Raw genomic sequence first — 23787 nt, 5'->3', positions numbered from 1 at the left:
AATTAATAAATATTCTTCCTTTTACAATAGACACAATATAATTTTAGAAAAAACACAAGTATATATTAATCTTAAATTCAATTAAAGTGAAATTATATATAAGCATGATGACTTATTGGAGAATGGACCAAATGAAAAATGCATGTATGGGTGAGAAAAAACAATAAAGTATTAAAAATATGCAGCTTGATAGCATAAAGATTATTTTATACATTCCCCATTATTGTTGTAAACAGCGTTTCAAATAGTTTTGAACTTTTTATTCTTAATTCAATTATAAACACATTTAGAACTCTTAGAAATCTGGTTTGGGAAACAATAGGAATTTCTCGAGTCGAGACAAAATGAAATGACCAAGGTTTAAACATTCGTGGCGGAAGAAATCATACTTAATGCCTCGCACGGCCAAAAGCAAAAGTAACTTCTGGTAGGATGTGTTATATGAAGTACCAACTGATTGAATTAACCCTAGATAAGCCCCCAAACTAAAAGAATTGGGTTCGTACTCAAGTAAAGTAAAAAGATACTGAGGAATCGAAATAAAAAAACATATGAAACCCATTCAAAGTTATATACTACTTTATTTCCAAAATAGTACTCATTTAACATTTACTGATTATGCGTTCGAACGTGATATGGTTTGCAATACCGTTCTCTCATTAAAATACCTGTTCTGAAGATCAAATTGTTTTTCAAACTCACAACCATGCATGCATAAACAACACACCTTCGTTTCTTAGTACAGTGAACCGACCAGGTTTCAATTTTAATGATTTTTTTGTGAACTTGAAACGGTAAATGCACCAGTACGAAGAACTGAAAACCACCTAAAATATTGTCGAAAAACATGCATTGCTCATAGAGCTTATGTATGATTTAGATAGTTTTTGTTGAATATTTTGATTTATTCTTTGAATTATAGTTTCTTTCTCCTTTCTCGAGTTTGGGTCATATCTTATGTGAAGTTATTATGCTTCATTTTTTGAGTTGGAGTTCCTTTCGGATGTAGGACATAAACAACAATTGTATGGCTATATAAATTTCTTTTTAGCACACGTTCTATTGTTAAACAAGTCTTCGCGTCAAAACATCAAAGACGAATATAGTATGTGAATCAAGAGTCTTGATGCAAACTAAAACACAAATATTTCCCTCTGAAAGCTGATATGATTTTTTTCTGGCGAAGTCTGACCTTAGTCAGATAAAATGTTACAGATATATATATATCTATGTTACTTTACAACTTTATTTATCTTCACTCTTACTACACTCGTTATATTATATATGCGTACGGATTCACCAGCGCAAATGCGCACATGAGAAGAAGTATAAGTGGTCGTAACTCTTCGATATCACCTCATCACTTGTGCCATAACACAAGTTCAGATTTAAAAAGTTGAATTGTAAATAAATCGTAAAAATATGTTTATTGAAGTACTTAAACACTTATGTATGAAGCCTACATACAATATATATACATAAGACTCAGAAAGCTTGAAGTTCTTGACACGCGGCCAGTATATTCAGCACGGATGCAAAGATATTTTAACGTTACACAAGGCTGAAATACCGGGTCTTGGTCATCTCCGTCCGTAACTTTAACCTGTGGAATTTGTTTAATTGAGGGATTTGAATGAATACCATTTTCTTTATTTTGATGATAGTTGAAAAAATACAGAAGTGAATTGAAAGATCCGTTACTTTGACAATGTTTGTCAGAAGAATATTCTTCCCTTTCCAACACATACACGCACATTCAGTCATACACGCACTTCTTGCTAAAACAAAAGCAATCTCATGAGTCTATTACAAACGAGAGAGAGACTAATGCTAAAAAATACAGACATGAAGCCCGAAGTTCATATAACTGTATTGCCGTATGTCATAAGAAGTGTTCCCATGAATTGAAATAACCAAATTCATCGTAAAAATCGGATCACATAACATTCAGAAAACATTTGAAAAAAATAAAATAAAAAGTAGCTTCTAAGCAACTTCTTACACCTTCAAATACTGATACTTTTTTCAACAATAACAACAACGGCAATTCAGAAAAATTATCAGTGTGTGCATTTCATGTAAAATTATCCAAACAAACGAATGATTTTTTCACTTTTTACAAATATATAGCGTGGTACAACGAATAACTGTAACGAAATACAATTGAAAAGTGTATTTATTTAGGAGAAACATTGGTTTCAATTTATAAAATATCGCGAAACATTTAACCTAATCATACTTACTGTAACCGTAGTTTTGGCACTTCTTGTGATGTCTCCATTAACATCTAGAGCTTGTACAGTTAAGACACTATTATTAGATCCTGTCATAGATTTATAATCAAGCAATTCCTTCAGTACAGGTATGCCATTCGATGAATTAGGAATTGAAAAATATCCAGACAATGTCTAAAAAAGTAAGAGTGAAATTCATGACAATAAAATTAAAAAAAATCTGATTTTTTATCCTAAAAGCAAAAAAAAAATAATATTGATACCGAATTTGTTATTTGATATGTGGTACTTGAAGTTTCATCTTCATCTGAGGTTGTTATTTCATAAACTGATGATCCAGTCGGTGTGAGCTAAAAGATTTAATATTTGTTTTATAGTCATACGGGCAAGCCTAGTAAAAATAGTAAAATTTTGGTTGCCACATCGAGCTACTTAGGATTCAGAAATATTATAAAAATAAATTAAAACTAAAAGCCTTCAGCGACTTTTTTTCATCTTAAAATACCAAATTTTGCAATCCATTGAGGTGTTACTTTTCTACAACAACAACAACAAACCCACCAACAACAACTACAATTTAGCATACCCAACCTCGAATTGAACAAGATATAGTGTAATAGATATGAATACATGCATGGCAAATTGACACCATACCAATGGCACAATGGGGTTGCAAATGGCATCAGTTAGAATCACGGTACATATTGTAGTATGGATACCATCTATATTCGTTGTCCATTTGTATTGGGTATTATTGCCTAATTATAAGTCTATCAAAGAGAATTAAACTTTTTGAATTTACATCTGGGATACCTGAAAAATGATCTTACCTCAGAAACACATGTAAAAGGTAGGTAGCAATTGAACTATTTTTAAAATGAATCAATTCAATGCTAGTTAGTTTACACGCTCTGATAAATCAATTTTTTTGTTTCTACCTAACTCAAAAACATTGATCAAACCACAAAATTGGACCAAGTCAAAATAACGAAATTAATCAAATAGGCCTACTTTATATTCTGTATAAAATTTTCTTGTACAAAAACTAAGGTTTAGAATTATGCTGCTCAAATGCGCGATAGGCTTGAAGTAAACCTGAGCCAGAGAAAAATCTTAATCTAAATCATTTCACAGCGAAGAGTTATTCAACAACAATAATCCGAGTCTAAGTCAGGGTAATTAACACAGTAATGTAAGAATACACATACTTCATTCATGTTAATTATAACATTTTTTTCGTGAAATATGGGATCATTGTCATTGACGTCATCAACGTACACAATGACGTATGAGACTGATTTGATCGTTGTGTCTAACATCTTTGACATTTGTGCGAATACCTTCTTCTAAGGCTAAGCATAATATTGTTATTTTGTATTCAGCAAATAAACATTGGAATATATATATTTACCTATATAACTATATTTGGAGAATAATATTTGTACTGCACGAATGCATCCAATGCCAAGTGCTTATGATTTTAAAAATTTGCAGACAAGCCAATCAAGTACCAAATGTTTAGGAAATATTCGCATTTCAAAATTAGGGAGCATAAAACGTTGTCAGCACTAATCACTAATATACTTGCACGACAAAATCAAAAAATTAGGTACATATAGCGCTTCAAAATAAATTATTAAAGTTTACATTTTCTGATTTATAGTTTAATATATTCTTCTTCTTATCACGGCATTGTCATTTTTTATTCAACTAACGTAAATTTACATGTATATACTTATATTTACTTATAAAGCAGCGCTTTATATGAGAATCAAATTGGAGACTGAGTTTCTCGTGGTCATTATATCGACAAACCCAATTATTCATATTAGATAAGATAGTAAAAGTCTGGCTATTCAATTTCAAACTATATAAACTCAAGACAATCTCCCTCAATGATGTACTTTAAAATCACATTGCAAGGAGCTTTGATTGACCTTTGACCTTTTGTTTAACTTCATTGAAGACATGTGCAGTGTACAGTGATTAATTTAAAAAACTGACGTCACGATCCAAAGATTCCCCCGCGAGCAACTCCGTGATAGTGTTTGCGTAGAGCCGTAGACGGATCATGTTTCAACCAGCTGTCACAAGCTTTGCCATCCGGTACACATTTGTCTAAGTTGGACAGATACGTGTTCTGCATAGTCAGTTGAATATTCTGCCCCGGTCCTTCAGACGCGTCACCGTTGACATTGAGATTTCCAATAGTACTAGAAAACGTGTAGTAAACCTAACGAAATTTGTGTTACTTTTGTACATTCCAACGAACAAACAATATAACTCACAATGGCATGCTTTCATGGACTTATTATAAGCAATAACGCAATGCTTGAATCGAAGATCAAATGACTACCGCGATGCCGGTTGAATTTTAGCCAAATATTATTATTAGTGTTTTTCTTTCCATTATGTGTTTACAGTAATGCAGCATAGATGGCGGTGTTTATAATAACTGAGCTGTTTAGCGGCATTTGACAAGTTCATAATATTCAGGAACAAAGCGAATTAGGCAATTCAAAGCCCTTTATCAACTTATTTCTTTATGGAAGTGACATTCAAAGTACCAGTATATTAAATATATTATCACGTGGTTCAATTTGAAGAAAATTTCAATCAGAAAAGTAAACAGCAAACTTTTTATTCAACAGAATGAAAATATTTTGTAAACAGAAATATTCGTCTACTTGTTGACTGATATCCTCATTTATTACAATTACCGTGACAATACGTTCACGCCTACTTATTTTACGGGTCAGTGACTCTCTTTTGAGCAGATTTGCGGAAATTGAAAGTTATGCAAAAGTAAATCAACAAGCCCAAAAACAGATAAACGTGACTTTACTCGCAACCAAGTTAAACATAAAACCTTCAGTTGTCTTGAAATATAGATACATCAAGTACCCAAAGCAAACCTAACCATTTGCGTATATTGAGATAAAAACGCAATCAACTTTTGCAGTCGTTTAGCAAAATTGAACGTTTTTGTAATATAAAAATAACAAGCACAGTTGCAGGACGCTTCAAGCCTCCATACAACTTGGCATTTATAACTGGTCGAAAAATTAACCAGCCATATTTCAACTATGAACACAAAGATTTACCGATTAGCGTTTGATATCTGTTGCTAATTTTATTTGGGATAAGTGATGTCTTGTGGATAATTTGAAATAAACGTGATGTGACGTGACGCTATGTTTACAAAGACACGATAAGAAAGGGCGCGCCCGTTCTGCAAAGTCACCAAATTTAACTATTTTATCGACAGACATTTATTCAGTCAGATATGAATGATGCCCAAGGGTCTCGCTTACTCTCAGCTCATTTATGAATCAAATTTAAACTGCTTAAACTTTGGTTTCTTCATTTGATTAAACAATTGTACCTTCAGTCGAAAAATTTAAATTCTCATCGTATACTTACGTGCCGTTTCCACTATTTTCCTGTACGTGGAATATTCCTTTGTAAATATCAGCCGTTGTTGAATGAATGACTTTTATAACTAAAAAAGATAGGAAAATATTAAAATTGATCCAAGCTTGTATTCAGATAGGGCTCATATTTGCAAAATCAATGCAACGTTATTTTTGACATGTAACATAAGTTGGAGGCCGTAAAGTATAATATAACTTTGCAGATAGACTTTTCGCAAAAAGCATCAAGTTTGCAATATATTCCTCTAATACTGACACGGGTAAACTACGACCCGCGGGCCAAATCCGGCCCGTTAGATAATTCAATCTGGCCTGCCCGATGCTGCCACAACCAAACTAAAACCAAACTTTGATGTTATAGCTAAAAAATAACTCAAGGAATTTGTAGAGATTGCGAATAAATTTTGTTTTGGCACGAGGCTTATTGTTTTGCTTTTGTAATACTGTAAATATTGTGCATAAAATGTAATTTTTTACGTCGCACTCACATGGCTCACCAGTCTAGGTAGGCACAATTTGTGGCCCCTGGTCCAAAAACCTTGCCCAGCCCTGCTCAAATACAAAGTTGTATAAATTTTTGTGTTAGAGTCTAAAGAATGTGTGTATGCAACCTACATCTTGTTGTGTCTTTAAAAATTATTTCATCGTTTCATCATCAAACTGTGAAATTAATCATCGCCAATTAAAAATATTTCATAGAATGAATTACTCACCGAATATAAATGCGAATTTGTGTATAGTGTTCATATTGGAGGTTGATTGATATACTTAAGCCTTGGTACAAGTTATTAAAAAGACGTTTGTTACAAATCTATGATAAGAATGTAAAAATCTAGGTTTCTACTTGAATGCCGTTATTCTATATCATTCATTTATTCCGTCCACTTCAACTAAAGACTAATGATACCTCTAAAATGCTAGCCATATGAAATGCGCTTTTATTTACATTACACTTTTGATGTTGTCAATTGATTCGATATAAAATTCCTACCAACTACTAAATTAATAATCGTGAATGACTAAACAGTGTTAATTGTGAGTATGCTTTTTGTTAATTCATTATAATTAAGAAAGCGAATGAATAGTGTGTCGGACATGAAAAAAGAATGGATAGCATTATTCTGTTAGTGGTATTGCTGATGAATAGCCAATGGGAGTTCTCACAGTATCAAAGATATGAAACTGGAAACCGCGTTTATCTCTGTCCCGATCCCATCCAGATATCTTATTACCAACCATTTTATGGTTTAATATGATCTTGCTTGAATTATACTTGATATTCCCGAATGTTTGCGTCATTACCTTGAAACAATACATTCTGATATCTCTCACGATTGTAGTTTTAGTCCAGGGCAGTAGGAGGTCAAATAAATGACCCCATCATTTGGCATTTCTCCATATGAGACATCAGGACATATTCATTTTTTTAGATATCCTTATTTGTTTTAAATAATGGTGAATAATCCGTAATTTTGTATAGTGATGGGTATATGCCGTTCTTGTTTGACGCAATGACTTTCACTCTTCCTTATGTGTACCGTAAAAAAATACTTCACATATCTCTTAAGGTGGAAGGTCAAGGGTCACGGTCGCGCAACAAATTTTTATTACGTCATATCACAAACAAAAGCCTCAAGTACATATTGAAGTGGCCTCCGACATTCACAACAATCCTTGAAAGAAAACAAATACAGTATGGGTGAATGAACTTGGGTAATAGTTAATGGCTCTCATGATTCGCAAGGAATATATTGTTCCTCACGCGACATAATTTGTGCAAAATGAGTTGAGTTTGTATAACTCCCATGCGTGTCTTTCGATATCATATTATATCGGGTTTTCACCACTGATGGTACCTATTCGTCCAAACTATAAAACTAAATTGTACGAATACGAGACATTGATAAATGTATTTGAGTTTTATTCTACGTTTCAAGTTAATGTGTACGCTGTGAAGTGCACTCTGTGGCCTGTAACTAGTAATGTATCGAGTTCTAGACAATAGCTTTTTTGTCCAGACAAATTGCCTAGAACTTTTTTCACGGATAAAGAATTCCGGCGATATTAGAACAGGTTCTTCTGTATATGAAAAATTTTGAATTTTAAGTACATATACCAAGGTCAACAAACAATGTGTGGGAGGTATATTTGAAATACGTAGAAAGGTTTTCAAGCGTCACGAGTAATAAGCATGAATTTTTTTGTAATATTGTTGGTTAAATGCTATTCACGTTATATTGGGCTTTACTAAAATATAAAACAAATCACAAAAAGTACATGCAAGTAAAATTTTCATAAAATATTTGTGTATTCGTATAGTTAGATTTTGACATAATGTAGTCATTCATGTGTTTTGTGTAACCGTGAACATTACTTGTAAAGACTGTCCAATATTAAGTGATGGACAGGTCAGTTATTTTGTAGCTAATCATGGACGAACTTGAAGCGCCAAGCTCCAACTTTTTAATTGTCCAAACTTATAATATCCCAAGCAATTGATATTGTCATTATGTATGATTCCAAGTGACTTGCTGCCGACATACCTTTTTCATATTAAAAGCGCTGCATATCAATATGCAAGACGCAGGTAAGTTGTAACAACGAAAAGCAAAATATATATAACCCTCTTATAAGTAGCCATTCTATATTTGTTTTTAATGCGATAAATCAATCCGATTCGCAAATAATGTAAAATAAATCGCTTCGACAACTGACAGTTACTGAGATAGTTCTTGAATATGCAGACGATACCTTGTTTACTAATCTATCAAATATAGAGTCGGGCGAATCATTGCATAGCGATAAGGACATTGTTTGGCGCCGGGATAACTGTCAACACTGACTTGTGTAATGTGTGAGGCTATGATAGCTCTAGGATTTAAAAGTTTGTTTTATCCGATATCTAAGAATTTTCATTTCTTTGATGTCGGTAATCGGCGTAGATTAAAACTGACATGTGTGGAAATATTTAACTGTCGTTTTAATCCTCATTTGTTCTGCATTCCGGGTAGCCAATGGTCATTGGAATTTGTATCAACCTCGCACTGTGTAAAAAGTTCATAAAGTTATTCTATATTTGAGATACGTAGGTTTCTTATTGTGTAAAAAACAATTGCATTGAGTGTGCATAGCAAATAAATATTTAATTGATGATTTACAAAATGTCAAATCTATATAACATATGAACAAGTATTTTCTCATACTCGAATTTCACTCATGGAAACGGAAACATTTCTATGTTGAATATATAATTCTTTGAAAACCTTCATCAGTAATAATCTTAAATTTTACAATCACGTCCGTGCTCAAATTAATTAATGTTTTGGCTAATTTGAATGTCGGGCTACTGCAGCACTGTACAATGGAACATATTTTGCAATCAAATAAAAGGGAATAACACTTTGTTACTGTGATAGGATTGTCTGAGCAACTTCATCCTTTCCCAAGTAAGTGTACGTGTAGGGAACATGCTGAATAAATATTGATATATACATGAATAGATAGAGTATACAGTTCCCATTTTCTTTTTTGTGGTGTAGGTATCTAATGCGAAAATTAGATATCCATTTCACTTCACCAAATTTTTTTCCGGTCACTGACATTCTTTAAACTCCAAAAAATAAATTGCTGTAAATTATTCGGAGGTGTATTTTACCTTTGCCAACAGATAATTTATCTAGCTAAAGTGGGATATCGTATATATATTTATTTAAAAACTTTCTCCAACTGGGCTAAACAATAAAATTGGAAAAACATATTTTTTTCTATGTCAACCTATTTGTCATTATCCGGGCCACGCATAGTTTGGAATGTTTATAAGAATTCGTTCTATCTAGTGGTGGGATTCAATTTTTTTGTCAGCCGGTTCCATCACAATAGTCACCCGGTTCTATTACAAACAGAACATTGACAGTAACCAGTAATGCTAACCGGTTCGCTGATTTTATAAAATTCCGTGAGACGGTTCTATAGAACCAATGCGAACCGGCTGAATCCCACCACTTGTTCTATCCTATACTAATTCAGTTTAAAATCAATTTCATCCTTTCTTCAACAGCCATCAAAGTTTACAGCGGGTTGATATGATATATTGCAATTGTTGATATATTATTGAACTTGAATTGCCATGCATTTTGAATAAATGCCCATATTTGAACCTTCTGTTAACTGCTGAGTCTATATCGACTTTCTTTAAAAAAAAAATTGACCATTTAATATCGTGTAAAATCTTGCAAAATTCAAATCATAAGTCTGCTGTGGAAACATTTGAAATGACTGAAGCCTAGTGTCCACAAAGCGGTATCCGAGTAAAGTTCTGTATCGAGTCGCGTTAGTCTTGTTATAATATAGTCAAAAATGGGAAATAAAACTAAAACTAGCAAACATTGTATTTTTATTCGTAATTTCATGTGCAATGAAAAAAACTTTTTGTTAATAGATCATCATCAAATTTTATTCTTACAGTGAGTTTTTTAGTGTTAAATCTTACTTTAAAAACTCACTCAAAACCAAAGGATATTGATTGTTGGGTGAAGCTACAGATAAGCAGCGAAATGGCTTGAGCTGCCTAGGCTGCAAAGAATTATAGCGCCTAATTGTGCGCAAGTAAATACCGACTGACGCTCTAATTGAAGCAGTTCAGGTCAATAACATCAGACAAACAGCTATTAGGTAGTGAATTTCGCACGCGAATCCCCATTTAGTTCTTAGGCATAGTTTTGAATATTTGAATATAATTTAGCGATTCTAGGGATCGTTCATGCATCGTTTATCAAATTCTGGGAATCATTCCCTTCGGTTGTTTATTGCGCCATGATAAAATAAATCGTGTGTTAGATCATCAGCAAAAATTAATACGATGTAAGTTAATTTTATATCAGTAATTTCGAAATTAAGTTATCAAAATTTCAAGTATGATCAGCGGATGAAACTTTTCTTGGTAGTAGATTTTACATGGTTCGAAAATAATAGCGGAACTTTAGTAAGTGTGCTGCGGTAACAAGTGAGCAAAATTGTAGACATTAAAGAATTGACGTTCGTGATTTTTATCAATTCATTAATTTGAAATTAAATATTACATGTATTTACAAAAAAAAACATTTTTTTTATATGACTAAATTGGAAGTGTGTTACACAGTTTTACCGCTTTCTGTATTACAGTCTTTTATACCTGCTTGTCACTCATTTATATTCATCTATGTATAATCCAACGATTGTGTCATCTAAGACAGGGAACGAGTGTGTACAATTATCTAGGAATTACTCCAAGTTTTCACCGAATATCTATAACACGGACCGATTACAAATCCTCTATACCAGTTCTTGTTTTTAAAATATTTCGTTTGCCCTGAAAAAAAATTATAAATATTATCTTTCATATTATGGCGGCGGTTTTCCTGTCTGTCTGTAATATGCTTTATAAAACCTAGAAGCGTAAGGCTTATGTCTATCGCAGACAATAAGCCTTTCGCTTGCGGTCTCACCGTGATATTATAGGCGCAGAGAACGTTTTACAGAGCTGTAGGCGAACAATAAATTATGCCACATGCTATGTAAAATGAGTTCTTGTAAAAAACAAAATTTCCGTTCTTCTCTTTGTCTATTATTCTGATATTTAACTTTTTTTAAGCCATTTCTGAGTTTATTTGCACTTGTATTTAATATTGGTTGTTCTTTGGTATTTTCTCTGACTCATTAAATACATATATATACGTGAGTATAATTCAGCGTTGCAAAACCGCTGGTTTTCGCCGTTGAAACTCAAGTCGACGAAAAGTAATGCTGTGCTAAAAATTGAGAGGGACGAGTTTTGCGCTCGCGCTTCATTTTTTGAAATCGCTTCATCGTCGAATACACTTTTAGTCGACTTATAATAATATGTGGACACTGTGATCAGAATAATCTAGCGACAGTGTTGTTGGTATTTGGAACTGTCTTAACAGCAATATATATATATATATATATATCAACTCAGAGGTAGTATGCAGTTTATGAATAATTGCGTATATTTTACTTAGAGTTTTCAATTAGAATTGAGCTGAGATTCTACGTGCAATGCCTTGAATTTTTTCTTCGTTATGTCGTCTTATAGTGATTTCGCATACTACCTTTACTATAATGCTAAGGTGAAGGGTAGTGATTTTTTTGATTTGCAAAAGAATTAGCTACAATAGCAGGTGTCTCATGGCCAAGTTGATAATCTGAACACGATTTCACTGAAAATGTTTAGTGTTGAAAAAGCCCTTTCATTTTCACTGTAGGCGAAACTTGGTACAGTAGTAAATTATAGGTAGAATGTTTAGGTAGTGCAATTTGCAAGTTTGATGGCTTCATTTTTTATACCTGGATTAAGATTATAATTTTCGAAACAGTTCTGCATATTTGGTTTTAATATGGTCTGGGATATACCGTTTAATCCGGGTTATTTTAAAAAGCTTATATTTTTCTTCATGTTTGGAAATTTACGAGGAAAATATAAAACAGCGAAAACGAAGAGCAAAGTCAGCAAACATCAAAGAAACCGCTGATCGACATTAAAAATGATTAATATCGAGATTTCCTGTGTCATCGAAATGCATTTTTATTGCTTCAGTCCTTTGTGTGCTTTATCATCCTAACATACCTGAATAACATAAATATTAACGATGAGAAATTGTTCCACGTAAACCATGGTAAGGAAATCAAGGCTGCGCGTTGGGAATATAATTTACGGCCTTAAACATAAAATAGAATCGACTATGCGTTTTCCCCTGAGTTGGCGCCGTGACAAAAGTATTGTTTTCTCATAACTCACCGGTAAATTGCCGAACACTCCTGACCACAAATTATCCCAAGGGCGGGATTTGGGATTTCGACGCTAACGCCTAGCGTTGAAATTGCGGTTAAACCGAATTTTCAAATTTATAATTCATACGGGGGTATAGATAATGCCAAATGCATGCTTTAGTGTGCTAAATAGTTTCTAATGTCGGTGTATTATTTTCACATTCATACGAACTATAAATTATTAAACAGTTATATGTACAAGATCATAAAATTTGATTGCGAAATTTAAAATAAACATAAAGTATTACAAAAATACAAACAAACAATAAGAAATAAACTTAAGAATCTGTCATGCGTAAAAGGCGTGTTATAATATTTATAAAAAAAACAAATGAGTAAATTGCATTTGAACTTACCACAAAATTTAGTAAGAAAAATTAGGAAAATAGGAAACTATTCAAAGAACAAAGAATGTTTATGATGTACTGTAACAAGTAATACTAAGTTTGAAATGTTCAGTTCAGTATATTACAGTAAGAGCTCCCGAATTCGAGCGCTCGGATTTAGATGAAGTAGTTATTAGGATTATACATGGATGTATTACTTGACAATTTGGTTTTCCGGACTCCCAATTCGTTGACATTTAACTTTCTGCAGAATTTGTGGAAGTGGTACTTTACTACAATTGAGCAAAATCCAACATTGTCTCTCTAAATGTCAAGGGTCAAATACTAGAGAACGACTTTATATCGACGTCATGTTCAATTACGATTAAAAGAACACGATAAATCGCGATGAAACGTATTTTGTAAATATTTTTTCTTCGACATTTGCACTCCACGATTTGTCTAGGTAAATGTTCTATGGTGAGAAAAATGAAGATAAAAAATCGGGTGCTCGTGATTGAAATTCAACTATACGTATTCAGTAAATATTTTTTTTGCAAACGATTAGAAATAAATCTAAAATTCAAATATGCCTAGAACATCATAATCAGGTCGAACGGTAATTAATACCTTGTTATAATATAATTTTTAGTTTTCATAAAAATAACAACTTCTAATAATATTTTACAAAATTACTTAATATTTTCAAGTAATAATATTCATAGGTTGACGGAGCAATCCCTCCTTTATTACCCCTGTCATTTATATATTTATCACAATAATTTTAATGTTGAATGTTTGTTGCTCAAGGGACAAATAAAATGACTCAGAGGGGTGCTACCTAATAGGTAATAATTTTTAAAAATTGTTTTATCAGGTGTTATGGAGCAATGAATTTTCGTTAGTTTCTTTTTGTCGGGACATTTGATTGATGTAGAAATCGATTTTTTTGCGGTCATTGCTGCGTACATATTTGAACAATGGTCGATTATAAAATTCAATAGCCTATGCAAAGCTAACACACAGGGTTTTGTGGTAAGTTTTAAAAGTACATACTCTGTAAAATTTAAGTTATTAAAACTTGGTATTTATCTTTCGGGTGGACCCCAAAATTTTTTTGAGTGTTAAAGCACCATGTAGTTGTACCAAGCCTCATCGACGGCCTACGCTTGTAAGAGGCATAAATATTGAGTTATCAAGCTGATATTTCACGTATTTTCTGTTTTAAAACGGACTTTGACCCGTTACACCTAGAAGACATATTTTTATCTTGTGTTTGTCGCCAGTTCGTGAAATATGAAAAAAATAAAATTGTTAATTTTTTTGGGCAAAGAAACAAACGGAAGACTTTAACAGACCTCGGGAAATGAGTTGGGTATAGCAAAGTCTCTAATATATCTGGAATGTACCTGAAAAACAAACAATAAATTGATTATCCGAAAAGTATATTAATAGTAGATTTCAGAATATTTAGTAAAGTTATTGTTAATTAGTAGGTAATCAATGTTTAGATTCCCTTCTTACCGCATCAAGTTAAAGAGCGATAGTCCCCATATATATATATATATGTTTGTTATTGTTACATTATTGAATACCATTTTTCTCTAATACAACGTTTTTTGTTTTTTATTGCCATGGTCTGGTAACGTGCTCGTCGTCATCACCCTGTTCACCTATTTTCTTGCCTCTAGTTATTTTTATTTTTGAAAACAACCCTAAATTGTAATGCGTGTTGTATTTGTTTTAAATTGACTATGAAGCCGATAAGTTCTTACCTCATCAACATAAAATTTTGTGGGGGTTTGTTAAAATATTGACGAAGGGCTGATCTAAACTTCCTAGAAATTTATTTTTCATATCTTTTCATGTGATGTAGATGCCATTAATTTATTCGGAATGGTTTAATCTTTATTTTCAGTTTACGATTACTTCGTGGCAATATTGAAATACTGAATTATTATATTATTTATCAAATTTGGCCTTTTTACTTTCGTCAAACAGTTTAACATTTCCGGATTCCGTGTTTGTAATGAAGGAAGGTAAATGTCGTTTCCAACATGTATTTCATTTTTATTGGGGTAGTAATATTCCAGTAAATAATTATTCCATACGCCAATTTACAACGCTGTTTTTGCAGACAGTATGGTTTCCGGTTTGTTATATTTTACGATATTTCCCGCTATAAAACCTAAGGATTAATGTGTACCTTCTGTCGTTTGCGAATGCACGGCAACCTTGGTCGGTACACACTTATTCTGAACGAGACGGTCTTAATACGAAATAACATAGCAAATACTCCGACGATGCGGGGGTGTACGCTACAATATATGACCCGCACGAAATTGACGTAGGGCGGTGCCTTATGTCGTCCGGTATTTTTGTCGTGATATTACATTTGAGATTTGTTTGAACGTTTATCTAACGTTACAGACGGAGCCGTCGTTCTAGGACGTCCGGTGTATGCAATGATTCTTGTCCATGCGGCAGACAATACCCAAATGGCAGCTACATGTAAGAGATGAGGTCAAACTTCAAGTGAGGCTGGTAGTTTTAAAACAGCTGTCTCAAAGTAGCATCTATATTTATAGGATTTGTATAAAATTCTCAGAGTTATGAACAACTACTTAAATCAATATTCATTTCAATCTTCACAATGTTTACGTGAAAAGATCACAATATTTTAAGAAAAAACTGAGGTGTTGTTCTGATCTGATGTCAATACCGACGTCCAATAAGCGCCCAAATTGAAATTATTTAAAATTTTGAATCTATTGTATTTGTCTGAAAATTTAATCAGCATATAATATTTTGCTACTTTTTTATTTAAACTATAGATTACAAATAAAATCATATGTTATCGTACTAATTAAACGAATTTTTCATGTTTTCAATATTGTATTATATATATATTTCAAATATTATTTGTTTGCGTCATTTCGGCCCATTCCTATATTTTCTTACATATATTGTAACAACGTATTTTGTACCTGTAAGCCTTGAAAATTTAAGTTTGGAACCCAAGCTTTTAAAAAAAATACGATGGAGTATATTGTTTTATTTTATAGATTTTGTTTATTTCTACCAGTGAAAAATTGGGCGTCGTTTTAGCAGCAATGCATTCTTCTTTATCCCTATCATAAGCTTGTATCTCAACGGCATTAGCAAATTGATAATAGAGGACGAAGCCGCAAATGTTAAGCAAATATTAAAATATCTCTCACAATTCCCATTGGCGTTTAGACCATGATATTGGTGACAGATGTCTATAGTTATTTATTAGTAGTACAGCGCGAACTGGTAATGTCGGTACATGAGTCCCTTATACAGAACATACGCGGCTGCTTTGAAACAGAATGAATTTAGAACGGCGCCTTGGGACCTTACTACTACGTCCGTGAGAAGACATATCCGTGGTTGCTACCAAGGAGAATGCCTAGCAAATTGAGGTTTGGCGTCGGCGTCATTGAGAAGCATAAATGATTGATTCTTCAATTGCACCGTCTATCGACGAACAAATAGAAAGGCGTATTAACCCACTCAGCGTTACCATACTTCGTCTTATCTATATCATTCTTAAAAGTTTAAGGACGATATACCTATGGATCCGTTTTTGCATGTGTGCTATTTAAATCTTAAAACCAGCTTTTTCTTTCGAAATTGCAAGTTTCAAACTGCCATAAAGTAGAAAAACTGTTACATCTCCGTAACCCTCGGGTTAAGCCTAAACTATTTGGCATCTGAATGCGATTAAGAAAATAATTTAATAAGGATCGCATTTGAATCTATCGCAGTTCCCTAGGGGTCGATATTTCGAAGGAAACCGGTATTAGTGTCGGAACGGTATATCGACATCAACTTCTATTCTACGTTCATTTGCTATGGATTTGTCGCGTCGTGGTTCTATGTTATTATGATAAAGTTAATATTTAGTTAACTTTTAGAACGATACCTATTCATTAGGATTTAAGATGTTGGTAATACAGAATTGTCTGGATTACCGTGGAAATTTCAGAGAATGGTTAAGCTTAAGACAACAGACTATCATTCGCTTCTTTAAAATTACTTCAAATTAGAAGTGTGTAGATCCATTGTATCGAAACTTAATGGCTAATTTATATTTCGACCGGTTAATTTTTTTCAATGTATGTTCAGCAAAAGGCTTCGCAAATAGCATTTATGCGTACCTAAAAAACCTACAACTTTTAAACAATAAAAACAGATTGCTTCGAATTCAGGTAATAAATTCATAAGATGTTTTAAATGTATAACGTATTTTTAGAATCAGCAGAGTTTGATAACTTTTGTATTGAGTAAGTAGGTATTTATGATTAAATTATGGGAAGTTTTTCATCTTAAAACAAACAACATTATCTGTTTGAATACCCTAATTAATCTTTGTAAAATACTCAACGCTACTGTTACATATTTGATAACAGGACCGCACTGTCATGTGTTTTCTTTTCTTTAATTTACTATAGTGAATTTGCTTTGGTATCTGACAATAATAAATTAATCTGATTTGGCTAGAGAGATGAGTGACTTTGATTCACAGAATTTCAATGATATTCAATCAGTAAATTTTGTTCTAATGTTAACAAAAAAGCGATTTGGAGCCATTTTGTTTGTCGTTCCATCCATTGTACGCTTCGATATTGATTGTGAAAAGCAAAAATTTACATTTCAATTTCAGTGCATTTCGTTTTAAAATTGTAGAATAGGTTTTTATTTTCTGTATTCAACTAATTTTGAAATTTTATAAAAATTGGGGGTTTTATTCAAAGTGTAAAACTGAGAAGTAAGTCAAAAATTTAGATGAACGAAAAACGGAAAAAGCCGAATAGTTTTAAAATTTTTATATTTGATCGTGAAATTGAGAAATTTACTTGTCAAATTTTTGAAATTCTATGCGAAGCAATTTTGACTGATATAAATTTATATAATCATCTTGACGAAAAAAACTCACAAATTTGAATGAAATAGAATGGCGTTTGATCGATACTGATCTAATTATCTTCATGTCCGATTATTTAACTGTTTAATTTAATTTTATCGTCAGAAAAATAGAACATATACTCGAAAATGCTTATAAACCAGACAACTTTTTTTGACTTGAATGTGATGCTTTCTAGAATTCGTAAAATATAATAAACAAATCAGTTTGAATCATAATAAACTTGTATTTTTTTAATGGAAACAAGGAACTTTAACATAACGGTGAATATCTCAATTAACCCATTATTCGAAAATGGTGTTAAAATAGGGGCCGTATGATACAATGAGTTTGTTGATTTTTGCATCAAGGCCATTATACATATGTTGTACCTGATGACCCAGATTGCTTAGGAAAATTTATATATATATTATTTTACTATTTATAATTTCTAAATATAGCAAGGTAATTCCTCCATACACCCAACCGTTGCCTTTATTTTTCTTTGAATGTGTGTGATAGAATATAAATAAATTCAGAACATATGTTTTAAAACAATTTTCTCGTGGCATTCACAAAGTAATCGTTTTCCATTTCACGAATTATCTTATTTGTGGGAAAGCTCGTTGTAGATTTTATCACATTACGACCCCACTATTCAAACTTGAGGCCGCCCTACCCATCCATCATTATGCCTGAATTTCGGCTTCTGGATCGGAATGCTTGAACAGCAATGAGTTTATGTTAGCTAAGTAAATATTAGGGCCTAGGTTGTGGTTTGCAACGAAAACGTTTGAAAAAAGGAAAAATCAGCACTATTTTAACCTTTACTATCCTTTCTGTCTGCCAGGCGTCACCAGAAATTGGTCGGAATTGTGTATTAGCTGGAACCTGCATAATTTTTGACCGTTTAATAATTTATCTGAATAAACAGTAAACGAGTCAATAAATACCCAACCACCCGTTGTCTAAATATCAAATAACAAACTAGACACGCCCAAAAACAAAGAAAATGCGGTTATATAGAAACGAGAGAAAATACAATTTTGAAATACTTCAGTAAAAATCGGTTGAATTTTTTCTCGTAAAAAATTATTAATGCCAAGGCCGCTATGCTTGTTTGTGATTTTGCAAAAATTTGCTAGCGAGTGACACTTGACCACTTCTGCCCTTGGAATATTTGTGTGACGGTATTTTTTTACTATCACACTATAAAAGGACATTAGGTTAATATGTATGTCAGACTTGAGAATATAAGCATAGAAGCAGGGCGATAGGAAATACAGTGGACTATACGTAGATAAGACGTTTGTGCGTACATGATTAGTCATTTATAAAAACTAGTAAGAATCTTCTGACCAAAAATAAAACTTTATTTTGAAAACTTTTATGTTAGTTTAGATTTTGAATTTAGATGTACGGTACATATTTGATTTGAATCAAGTACTAACACTGAATTCTAAGTTAGAATTAAAATCATAATGTAATGTTATGTCAATTTTGATATACGTTTTGTTTTAAATAAATATAGTCCGTTTTTGCAAACTTGATCTTCTTTGGATCAAGGTAGCTAGTTTTTGATTGGAGTAAATTACATCACTTTTTAGGAAAGGTGTGGTCGAATTACCTGACCCAAAAATAGTGTTGCAATCGTTGCTAAGCGGGATAAGTTCTAAAATAGTGAGAGCTAGAAATTCACCTCAATATATGTCAGCGATCAGTATTCACTAGAAATGCGCTATTTGTTATCACATAGTGGTACCATCTTATCATGAAGATGTGGCAAACGTGACAAAAAAGCCTTATCATGGTGAATATAAAACAACATATAGCGCCTTCTAAGATCAGTAAACGATTGTCATTCGACATAAATCTTTCATTTTTCACGCCGATTATTTACTCCTTTTGAAATAAAGACGTCTTTGTGTTCATCTCACTTATCCACTTAAAAGTGTGGGAAAACTCGATTTCCCGTTACTTTGCACTGCAACACAAACTAGAAGAATATAATGGAATCTTACAGTAAGTTTTGTAAGTTTGTATACTAAATGAATTATTTGAAACATATTTTTTGTACTTCATATTTTTAAAACCATCTTATGTCAACTTCTTATCTTTGACCTGCGTGTTATAAATCACTGGTTACCTTCAGATGCTAGATATATTTACTATTTTTCTGAGTGCATATTACATGTTTAAGTTTGTCAATCATATTAAGATAACGAAAACATTAGGAAGTGAAATTTCCCATAAAAAATATCATTCAGTATAAAACTCGTTTTGTTTGAATTACCGGGAAATGCAATGTAATTTATTATTTATTCAGGGAATTTAAAAATACGTTTGCAGTATTGGGTTATATTGTTATTGTGTGAAGCGTAGCCAACTCGCCTACAAAACTTTCCATCATCCAGAGGCAGATACCGTGAATTCCAGACGAATAATTTCCTTCCGACTCTCTTTTATCACAAATAAAAAGAGTTTAATATTTTATTTAGTGAAAATAAACGTCACTGTTAAAATAAGTCTCTTTAAAATATTTCCATCAATTTGCGTATGATGTAATATAAAAATTCCTGGCTCACTGGGCACATAAATTTGCCAGATGCTAGTTTCCTTTGTACTGCCAATATCATCTAGTATCATCACCCACTCAGACGATTTGATACGTTTGATAGCCAATGATTACACCAAACGTTCAACCATGCTAAGAGACTTTATTCCAGGGCTACTCAACTATTTTTACCAAAGATTCGCATACAAAACTCCAAAATTATTTGGGTCCGGTCTTCCCAGAAATTTTGTTTCAGCATCCTGAAACGCGCACTTCCTCGGCCGGTTAATGATTATTAGCTAATTAGCGGTCCGCCAGTTGAGTAGCCCTGCTCTATTCGATGCGTCTTGATCGGAGCATTATCTGGAACAAATTTTGAACAATTTTATATACGTCACTATTATTCATATTTTTTACTTTTAAAATTTTATCATGGATTTCCTACCAAAAATGTCTTTTGAACGTTTTCTCATTATAGACTAGTGCTTTCTTAAGATTTTCTTTTTAATTATTGAAATCATCGAAGTTTAGGACCGGAATAATGCAAAATTCAGTCAACAAAATCGATATCCACGCAAACGCATATTATTCTAGATTTAATTTTTTTCAAAATACGCCATTAAGATAGATTAGGGCCGCTTCTTTATGTTGTACTGTAAGTTTTTTTTTATAAATATTAAGTGCAAAGTTTTCTTATGAGTACTCTATGTAATTAATATGCTCGAATCTTTATTTGCATCTTATATACTTTGTAACTAGATACTTTCAATGCATGCTGATTGTTGAATAGCCATCGGAAACACAGCTGTTACCGAAAATCTAATATTGGAAGTTGATGTCACTCACTGTTCGTATACTTTACATTCATATAAAAACAGAAGTTAATTATATTAATATTTCTACGTCATTTGAAGTATTTGTGGATCGAGCTCCGTATAACTTCAGATAAAACTAGTCGAAGATGGGCCATATAAATGTTGTTATCTTCCTGTTCCGAGACCAACCATGACGATCTCATAGCGTAGCTAAATTTCACATCACGTGTACAAAGTACACAGTTGACCCGTAACGTGCATATTATAAATTTAATTTTTTTTTTCGTGTTCCGTTTTATTACGTGTGAAATTTGGGTAAATTCACAACATTTTAAAACTCAATCTTATACGAATGACTAGTCAAAGTCAAAATTACATCCGTTCTAAGCATATTGGATAAAAGTGTTCATTTTCGGTTATAGGTATCTATTTGTTCATAGCGAATATAAAAAGCATCATTGTTCCTGGTTAGTCTTCCGAACGTAAAATTGTTCGCATAAATCAAAACGAACGTATTTCCGGATTTTTTTTTTGTTGCTATGAGTTATTTCATTGAAATTGATATGGCGGGCAATTTGAAAACAAGTAATATTACGAAGCCAAGATATTTTTGCAATTAATGGCTTGTGCAGTTTACGCTGTGTAAAGACAGGTCAATTTCCTTAGATTGTCTGGCAATTTCAAGAAAATTTCTCAAGTCGTAAAATAAATTCATGTTTACTCTAAGTTAGTTCCGTCTCGTTTTAATTTTAGAAATATGTCGTCTTGTTCCGCCAATGGCTTGGGCGATTGATGTTCAGTCGATAAACCTGTCAATGGAAGCACGATATCCTATGGCTACTGCGAGAGAGCTGCATCTTGTTGATAGTCGGATGTTGTCTTAGTCAACATGAATTAGGGAACAACCGTGTCTGTTGTGTTTGTAGCCATGACATCATAAAGACATTAATTTCGCTTCTTTCTGGTTTCCGCGATGTTTAGGAGAAAGTACATGGCACATGGAGTTGGAGGGACAGACAAAATTAATTTTAGCCTTTATTTTATCAATGTCTATCATTTTCCTAAAATGCTCATTTAAAGTTACTGAGCAAAAGTACTGATAATTGCTGCAATTTATTACAGATTAGGATCAAATCAATGGGTTTATATCTTGAAATAATGAACCACAAAAAAGGTGGGAGGAACAGATTCCCATTTTTAAAGAAAATGATAGCTCTCTTTTGATATATGTCTATTTTATAATAGGGCTTTGCTTTGAACAAATATCTGGAAAAACCCTCATGCATATCTCTCTTCCATTCTTCAAAAACCAACGTTGCTTCATAGATAAACAAGACTCCCCATGTGGCGGTGACGGCAATTAGCTTGGAGAAAACTTTCTCAGTCTGAATCCCTTAAATCGTAATTATCTCTCCCACGTACCGAGATCTTGAAACTGTCAACGGGCGCCGGTGTTGTTCGTATCGCCTCCGCATAGTTTTCAGCTGTCTACCGAGTTCGATAACCACAATTGCGTCACCTTGTGATGGATTGAGACATTGTAAATGCTTTATAAAAAGCATTTCATACACAGAAACACAGTGGGTTGAGGATTATGCGGTATGTATATTGTATTCTATATCTTTAATTTGAGACCAGCACAAGGAAAAATTGTTCGATGAATCGAAAGATATGAAAAATTAGGCATTTAAGATCGGTTTATATCTAATTGCGAAACCTACTCGACGTATTTTAATGAAGTAATATTCTTTAAAATGCTACAGAATGTCAGTGAAATTTAGATTATTGTAAATAGAAACACGTTGACGAAAATGGAATATTTTAAAGCATACTTTAAGTTTGAATTTCAATAGGATCTTTCGCATACTTCACTGTTCTTCTGTACTGTGAATGGTTTATTATAGAAGCAGAAATACAGTTTCATTCATAAGCCCTCGAGCATAAGCCGTTGATAGAGAATCGTTGAGGTCGGTACCTGTTTGCTACAGGGAGGCTATTCCTAACTAGCATATCATTCACGATATCGAATCTAGTCAATCACGACAGAACCGCAGTTAATTTTAACTTGTTTATGGATCTTTGCAGAAGGTATATATTGCCCTAAACAATGCAATAAAGTTTGGAATTTTGTTGTATTCGTTTCATTACTCAACGAAATAGAGTCGATCGACCTGGAATGATTATGTTTGTTTTAGGCGTTACGTCTGCTCTATAAAATACATTTAAATTCTTGTTTGGGCAAGATTTATATCAAAAAGGTCTTCTCCACTTTACTCGCCATCAATCAAGCATGGTTTAACAATAAGTTCCGCTCGAAGATGAAATTTATTTGTGATCCATGCTTATATTACTGAGGTCGTGAAATTGAACTGAGCGACGTGGTTTCACGGGAGATGCTTTCACAAACAGCGCCAGAATTAAATAAATATTCATCTTATGTCGAAGCAAATAGAAATCTGGTTATTCAAGGAGTGAACAGACTTAGATATCGCTTTATCTTGTAATGGGGATTTGGTTTCTTTAAAGGATGGAAGGCAAATACGGGCCTGACTTTATGTCAAGTTGGTAATACAGTAAAAGGAAGAATTGAGTAAATCTCAGTGCAGTCGTTCGCAGCCATCTGTTGTGTACTAGGAAGGTCGTTGAATGACGTAAGTTGGTTTCCATTC

This window comes from Styela clava, chromosome 9 (assembly GCF_964204865.1).
Source record: "Styela clava chromosome 9, kaStyClav1.hap1.2, whole genome shotgun sequence".
Classification (NCBI taxonomy): Eukaryota; Metazoa; Chordata; class Ascidiacea; order Stolidobranchia; family Styelidae; genus Styela; species Styela clava.
Note: the sequence above shows the minus strand (reverse complement) of the source record.